The following is an 8,863-nucleotide window of genomic DNA, read 5'->3' as shown; positions in this document are numbered from 1 at the left end:
CGTTGCTGGAGCTTGTGAGATCAGCCTTCTTACAATGGAAACTCGGACAGGTCTGTGATGATTGCCTTCACAGCCTAAGTTATAAAGGGGAAGGGGAGAGCAGAACTTGGCTACTGTCCATTGTCATTGGTCACTTCTGGGACCCACCCAATGACGTGGGGCTATCTTATCTCCCTATGAAACAATGCCTTGCCCTGCTCTGGATTGTACACTGAGAGGTTTTATCAATTTCTCACATCTTAAGCAGCAATGGGATGGCCTGGGGAAATGAACTGGCCACAGGGGCACAGATGAGCAATCAAACAGTACTGGGGAATCGTAATGACAAAGTGAAAAATGTCAGGCCAAAGAGCATGGAGGGAATCATCATGTTTTACAAACACGCTAAAAGGCTTAGAGAGAGGTGACAGCCGTGACAGATCACTGCTTTCCGTATAATACATGGGACAGATCAGGATGTGCTAAATGCAGACTGTGGGTAAAATTCTGGCCATGCTGAAGTCAGTGGGAGTTCACCCTGTGTTGCTCCTGCAAAGAATTATTTACTAAATTACATAAGGACATTACTACGTAGCACTAGTTAAAAAAAATTACATCACTTTAGATCTAAAAACTTCTCATGAAAGTAGCAGTAGTAATGATACTTTGTACAAACACACACACACACACCTTGCTGAATTAAGTAGGGTTCCACAGAAACGTGTGTGTGTGTGTGTATGTGAAAATTATTATTATACACCACCTCTATATCTACAGAATGCTTCTGATCCCTAGATTTCAAAGTGTCTGAGCCATGCTGCCTTCTTGCAGTAAAATAGCAGGCACCCAGAAATCAGTTTCTGAAACCTATAATTCATTGGCCTATAGGTATCTCTCTGGAGCTCATCGCTGGAGTATTTGATTCTTCAGGTCTTTCATTCCTTGACATATAATTATTACTATTATTTATCCCTTATATTGTGGGATAGCACAGAAGGCCCCAGTCAGGACTGGGAGCCCATTGTGTTGCATGCTGTACCAACTCACAGGAGGACACGGTTCCTCCCTGGAAGAGCTCACAGTCTAAATACACAGAAACAAGCAAGGTGCGGGGGAGTGAATGAGCAAGGGGATGGCTGGCATATGTCTAGAGTCACTAGGCAGCCACGAGGGGCTGGAGGAATTGCCAGGCCCTGTGGTTAGACACAGTGTCAGAGAAATGCTCCTCTGGAGAAGATGCTGACGTGATTGCAAGAAGGAACCCCTTGTCCCAGTGCCTGTGACACAGGCTACAACAGACCCATATGCCACCAAGATGAACTTATAAAAGCAATGCACACAGCTCCCCTCACCCCACCATACTGACAGCAGGCCACAGACAAGAAACTGCCACCATCAGCCAAAATGAATGCCCTTGCACCTTGCCACAACTGCAGTGTGATGCCTCATATACACAAGCCAGCCCAACAACTGTCCTTTCCCCTAGAGGGGATTGGTGATCTGTGAAGATCAATAATTTGTGGAGGGTCAGGAGAGATGCTGTACAATCCACTCCACCTTGTCGGGACATCATGTTTCATTGGGAAACTGTCTGAACCACAAGGTCTTCGAGGAATAGATTTAAACCCAATGGCTGCTGCTTTCTGGAGAAGGTAATTCTGCCTTACAGGGGACACCTTCCAGGGAACTAGTGGTGCTTGGGCCATTTGTGTGTCTCGGAGCTTGTCCAGATTAGGGAAATCTCCACTAACCATAGAACAATAGGGTTATAAGGGCGTGATTCTCCATTAGAGGCGTCCACAGGTGTAGACACTGCACCAGTGCAAAGTGGGGCTTGCCCCAGTGCGACCTGCCCTGCAAGGGCTTGCCTGCACTACAGGCTTTTGCAGTGTGAGGCTGCACCAATGCAACCCCAGTGTGGATGCTCTGCACTGCTGTGAAACCAGAATCAAGCACCCCAGTGTAATGTGTCTACACTGGGGGTTTGTACCATTGCAGATTTCCCCAATCTAGGCAAGCCCTCAGCAGGCTCCATTTGCTCCTCTAGCCAGAGCATTCAGTCCTCCTTTAGCTGTGGTAGATGCAGAGCTGGAAGTGCTTCCCACTAACTGCTCCTGGCTGCTAGCCTCCATGACAGCTAACTGCACAGGGATGCCATGCATCATTATGCAGGGCTCCCTGCCACTGGTGAGGCAGCAGGCTCTGTGCCTATGCTGTGGCAAGCATTGCTACTCAGGCCTGTGTAGGAGCATGGGAGGCACTGCTGCTCCCAGACAGGAGCATACTATTAGCAGGTGTCTTCTGTTAATGGAGAGAGAGGCTGCCCAGCAGCAGGAGGTTTCCCTGTGTGAGTGCTGGAGCCCTAGCAACAGTGACTAGTGCAGTGAAGGCTGGTGGCTCAAGTGTTTCCATTCTGATCAGGCTGCAGTTGACCCTTGACTCTCCAAACCCTTCATTGTTGGAATGGACATTTTCTGGGCCTGGTCTCTGCCTGTGGGTTTTTGTTGTAAGTTTGAGCCCATTATAGTCACCATATTTGACATTGGGAAGGATTTTTTCCCCGGATCAGATTGGTGGAGACCCTAGGGGGTTTTCACCTTCCTCAGCAGTGTGGGGCACAGGTCACTTGCAGGTTTAAACTAGTGTAAATGGTGAATTCTCTGCAATTTGAAGTCTTTAAGCCATGAGTTGAGGAGTTCAGTAACTCAGCCACAGGTTAGGGGTCTATTATGGCCTGCAATGTGCAGGAGATCAGGCTAGATGATCATGATGGTCCCTTCTGACCTCAAAATCTATGAATCTGTAATAATAAAATCTTGCAATATTTTTTTGAACCTTCCTGGTAGGGTAGAGGCCTCATTGAGGAGAAGTGCCTTTGAGTTTTCTGAGGAGAATTGGTTTTGAATGGGCAAAGGTACAAAACTCTGAAAATTGCCCTTTGTGCTTGTGCAGTAGGCTTTGAATGAGGCTTGGCATCATCCAGATGGCTAAGTAAGCAACATCATCAAAAATGCCCTGGACCCTGCCACACACAATGTGCCCCAAGGAGGCTCTTGTGGACCCTTGGCACATTCAGTGCACACTATGTGAAGGAGATGAGCGTTTCCTAGCGGGTCATGCCAAATAAAACCTTATGTGTTAGAGGGTACATCCAGCCCGTCACCATGGAGGAGGCCTTATGTAGCAGCATACTGGGGAGGGGAGGGAAGTGAAACATGGATGAGTGGGGGAGGTGGTGGAGTTGGGGCCAGATGATTGCTGATGCATCCTCACATCTTCCCCAGTGCCCTGTGGGCTGAAGTAGAGAGGATCTGGCCCAGCTACTCAGGCTGGGCACTGGGCTCAGGACTCTGGAAGTGCTGAGCCGCACTGCATAAGTGAATAGTGCTTCCCTTGAAATTTCATTTATTACAGACCTCCTTTCTATGCTTTGTCTTTATTCCTTTCAAAATATTATATACTATGTTAAAATTAGTGCACTCCAAAGCTAGGTCCCCTTAACTCTGCCCACTTGTGCATATGGCATATGACACAGCCCTTAATTACATAATCACATACTCCAGTATCCAGGAGACCTCTGCCTCATATAGCGGGTGAGGAAGGCTGCACACAGTGCAGTTACTAAGAAAACTGGCATTAAAAACCATTTATTTTCTCCATGGAAATTAAATTCTAATTTTAAAATGTTTTTAATAATGACATTATTTGTAAATGGACACAATGTTCATGTATTTGTATCCACGAGTCCCCACTCCACTCGTTGCATGCTACAATCTGCACAGAGGGCCAAATTCTTTTCTCAGTCATAGGATTAATTCCATTTACTTCACTGCAGATGTCACTGGGAACAGAATTGGCCGAGAATGATGCAGGGCTTCTCAGGGTCCCTCCCTCATTCACTGTTCACTGTCCAACCTGAGCATCAAAGAGGCAGGGGCCCTGCAGAAATCATTGTCTGATCACATAACTAAGGACTGTACCATAATGTGCAGGCACTGAGGTCAGGTCTCCAGCGCAACTGTAACTCCGAGTATTGTGTCCATTTACAAGGAAATCTGTATGAAGCAGAGTTTAATTAAAACAAAACACAGCAGACGGTGACTGTTCCAATTAACTCCTGAACACTAGAACTGCAATGAGGCAAGACCTCCAGTCAGCAGAAAAGCAAGGACAATGCTTCATTTGTTCACCTCTCAGATTACAGGTGTGTGTATAAATTTAGGGATTTCCCTTTGTGGGGACCAAGAACTCAATTTTGCCAAAGATCCTGTGGAAGTAAAAAGTGCAGCTGAGCTGTAGAGATAATGCACACCACTTAGCGTGCTAGATCTTCAAAGCACAGTATACATATATTTTCTCCCCATGAGATTCCCACTTAATGACTTATATAAAGATTTCTAGACATGGAAACTTCAAGTAGTCAAATTAGGTATCTTTAAACACTAAGAGTAGTTTGTGTGTGCACATGCGAGTATCGACAGAAAGAATACCTTGTTATGTGTTCTATATATTTTACATATATGTTAACATATTCTTTGTATGTTAGTTCAAGTTTTTATAATTCCTGTACTCATTAATCTTGTACTTGTAAATTACTTGTGTAATCTTGTTAAGATTAGTAATGGCTGTATAATAGGCAGGCAAGAACACATAACAGTCACAGTGTGATATATTTGTGATGCAAGTGCATTGTATGGCACCAAATATATAGTTATAAACAAACAGGATTTTTTTAAGCAAGTCAGTATTGTGAAACCTACTCAGAATGAATCCTGTTTAGAGTGAAGTAGAGTTAGTTTTAGATTGTTCTGGGCATTGCAAGGTATAAATGGCAATTGGTTCCAGCAGGCCTCTCTCAGTCAAGCACTTCTGTGTTAAGAAATAAATAACAGGGTTCCCCTTGCTATTTACAACTAACTACTCCATAACCTGGGTTGGCTGGAAGGAGGTAGCACCAATTTGCAACTAATGCTCTAGTTTAACGCCAGGTGCAAGATTCTGAAAGCATTTTTTCCATCCAGTCACAGTTGCTGGAGGATCTGAGAAATAAATTGAACAAAGCCCACCTAAAGAAACACTGGAGCTGGATGTCAATTTTTAGGAAGTATAGCATTGATTTGGGGTCTCTTGTGCCTCTATGTCAGTGGTTCGCAACCTTTCCAGATTATTGTACCCCTTTCAGGAGTCTGATTTGTCTTGAGTACCCCGAGATGTCATCTCACTTAAAAACTATTTGCTTACAAAATCATACATAAAAATACAAAAAAGCATCACAGCACACTATTACTGAAAAATTGCTGACTCATTTTTAAATATTGTACTTACATTTCAGTGTATAGTATATAAAGCAATATAAACAAGTCATTGTCTGTATGAAATTTTAGTTTGTACTGACTTTGCTAGTGCTTTTTATGTAGCCTGTTGTAAAATGAGGCAAACATCTAGATGAGTTGATGTACCCCCAGAAGACCTCTGAGTACACCCAGGGGTACGCACGTACCCCTGGTTGAGAACCACTGCACTATGTCACTCAACGGGCAGGCTGACCGATAGATAGAAGTGGATCGTCTCACTTTTGCAGACAAAAGCAAGCAATGAGGCTTGGGGATCCACTTCAAAGTGAAGGTTTATCTTCCAAATGCTTTTCACCATAATCTCAGTGACCAATTAATACCAACACAGAACTGGATTTCCAATGCACCGCAGTAGGATCAGGGATAGTAATTCCTCCAGGTCCTCATCTGTGGCACTGTCAGTTGATTCCAATTCATTTCAACTCCAAATAATTTTGGGACCATTATGTTTTGAAAACCAAATCTTGAAAGTGGAAATCAAAGTGTGATGATTTTATGGTGTGGCTTCATGCTCATCCTCAAATTGCTGTGTTATGGCAGGCTCTCACCCCAGAGTTCCCTGCCTCAGCTTCCCCTTATGGACTATCAAGAAGTTCAATGAGGTTCCAATATAGTGAACAGTACCTCTTCAGGGGTCTAGTTTAATTAATCAAAGGCCAAACATGGTATGCAAACAAGCCTTCACTCCTGTATCATAACTGAATGATGGGAAAGAAAATTAGTCTGCATGCCCCCACCTGATTCCTTCCATCCAGGCTCTTCATTAGTCAGGCCCCCTCAACCCAGAATCCTCTTCTGAAGTCAGGTCTCCTGCCATCCACTGGGAAAAGGTTCCATCTCTGGATTCAGGACTGCTACAGAGATCAAACCATTACAGCTCTTCCCTAGAGGAGCACATAGCTCCCCAACAACTTAGATCCCTTGCCACTAGCTGGTAAGATCCTTTCACTGGGACTAGGACTTAGTCCCTCCTAGTCCTTTCAAGACCAGCTCACCCCAGCAGTACATCTCCTGGGTCCCCTTTCCTGGTAAACTCTCTCTAACCAACTCCCCTGCAAATTTCCTCTCCTCAGGAGCTTCTCTGATCTGAGAGCCACTGACTGAGCTTTCATAAGCCTTTATAAGGCCCAGATGTTCCTTAACTAATTAACTGCCACCCAGGCACTAGGCAGTTAACTACTCATGTGGAGCTGAGTTGGCCCATTCTCCTTAGAGGAGCCTATCTCAGGTAGATTGGGTGCCTGAGCCTCTGATGGATCAGCTACCCTGTGACAAGCTTATTAGACTTTTTGCTGTAATTTAACTACAACCTCTCCCAAATGTAAATGACAAGCATCTCTGTAATTTCTTATCTTTTAAAATTAATATTTTGCTTCACAGAAGACAAACTGGGAAATTGTAGCACAGTTAACACAGTTCAGGGCACAAAGAATGCTCTTTGGAGATAATACGCCTGCTCTTTAATCACTCTCAAACAAATATCTCACTTGGGCAATATCTACTCCTGCTACAATCTTTATCATCCGCCTCACAGAGAATGGCAAGGCAGATACAGCATTCAGCAGTGTGTCCATCCATCCCCTGGCCACCCATTTCTCTTTGTATGCAACCTCTGAGAGGGGATCCTGCAGAGCTAAATCCATATTAAGTATGTATTACTTTGTTGCTCAAAGCCTTTTTAGTCTTTGTTAAAGTAGCTGTATATAGCAAATTGATACAGAGGAGTTTTTATGAGAGGTATCCAGATGAAAATACAGGTCCTTTTCAATTGTAATCCCTGATAATGGACATTATCCTAACCCCAATTAAAATTCCTGAATATGAACTGGAAATTGTTTGGCAAACAGAGAACTGAAAATAAACATTAATGGTAAGGGGAGTAGTATCAAGTGACCTACAACAGGCAATAATGTTTTCATTAATGATCTAGAGAAAGGTATAAATTCAACAGGGATTGCGTTTGGTAAGAAAAGCTAAATCAGAGGGTCAGACCCACAGTGCACAGAAACCCAGAGAGATCATAATTGTGGAGTTTGGGCAATAAGATCAGTTCTAATGAATGCTATATCCAAGGAAAGGAAGCATCAGCAGATACTTGTCACATTTTGATAAAGGAAATTCTCCCCCATGGATTTCAGTCTGGAGTATATGAAATGAGTCCCATTGTGAGGGTCACAGGCCTTGTCCTAGGGCAGGGTATCTGGGGGCATTCTCTCCCATGGGTGACTATGTTATCTGTTGGCAAGAGGCAATGACACAGGACTTGAGGAAAGGAGCTGAGGCATGGAGAAAGAACGGGTGATGCTTCTGCTAGTGGTCCCCAACCTTTTTGTGGCCAGTAGCACATTCATGTTTTCAGAAGAGTGTGGCGGGCGCCAACAATTTTTCAAGGCTTATTTTGTATTTGTACATTAAATAATATGAAAAACATCATATTTAATATTACATAATATATGAATCCAGAGAGAAGAGAGAAGCCGCAAGGACAGAGAACACCAGCACCCGCAGCCCTGGAGTACTCTGTCCCCAGCAGGCGCGGGGCCCCGGCTTCTCTCCCCTGTTGGGCACTAGGCGGGCCCCGCGTCTGCCGGGGCAGGGCCGGCTCTAGGTTTTTTGCCGCCCCAAGCAAAAACATTTTTGGCTGCCCCCCACCCCAGCCCTGGGCTCTTCCCCCCCCCACCAGTGCCCTCCCCCACCCGCACATGGAAGGCATAGGGACTAACCCTCAAACCTTGTACCCGGAAAGGGATGGGGATCTATTAAAGAGGGTTCAGGCAGAGGAGCGGGTGTGGGAGTGCTTGGGGGCTCTACACTGGCAGAGAAGTGGAGTGTGATATACTCGCGGAGGAGGGTGGAGGAGGAGAGGGGATATCAGGAGGGTTGCGGGAAAAGAGGTGCAGGGGAAAGGGGAGGTGTGGGAGGAGAAGGCTGGGGGAGGGTACAAGGGTAGAGGTGCAGGTGAAGGGAGAGTACAAGGGGAAGGGGTTCGGCAAAGGAGTGATGGCGGGAGGTACAAGTGAAGAGGCTGCGAGCAGGATGGGGGGTGCAAGGGCTGAGAGGGGCAGGCGCTGACAGCTGCTTCCCCAGCCCCATGCAGGCAGAGCCAAGAGGACGGACACTGACCCCCAGGTGCCCGAGCTGCGGGGGTCCCTCAGCGGGGCAGTATCCCCCGCTGCCCCGCTCAGAGCCGGGCTCTGCCTCTCCCCGCCCCTGGCGCTGTGGGAGCCCGGGGCAAGAGGCGCGGGGCTGAGGCGGGGGAGGTGCACGGCGGGCTGGGTCTGGGGGCAGGAGGGGGCAGCTCCCTGGCAGCACGGGCTGCCCAGCCACTCGCCCTATCAGCATGCGAGCTGGGATCCGCGCCCCCCTGCCCAGCCCGGCGGCGCCCTGCACAGCCCACTCGGGCGGGGAAACGCTGCGCTGCCCTGGGGAGACTCAGAGCAGTAGCAGTGGCAGCAGCAGGACCCCTCCTCCCTCCCGGGCCCCGCTTCCCTCCCTCACCGGCTCCTCACACACTCCGGGAGCCCCTCTCG

This window comes from Emys orbicularis, chromosome 10 (genome assembly GCF_028017835.1).
Source record: "Emys orbicularis isolate rEmyOrb1 chromosome 10, rEmyOrb1.hap1, whole genome shotgun sequence".
Taxonomy (NCBI): domain Eukaryota; kingdom Metazoa; phylum Chordata; order Testudines; family Emydidae; genus Emys; species Emys orbicularis.
The sequence above is the reverse complement of the archived record's forward strand: the minus strand, read 5'-3'. Positions refer to the sequence as shown.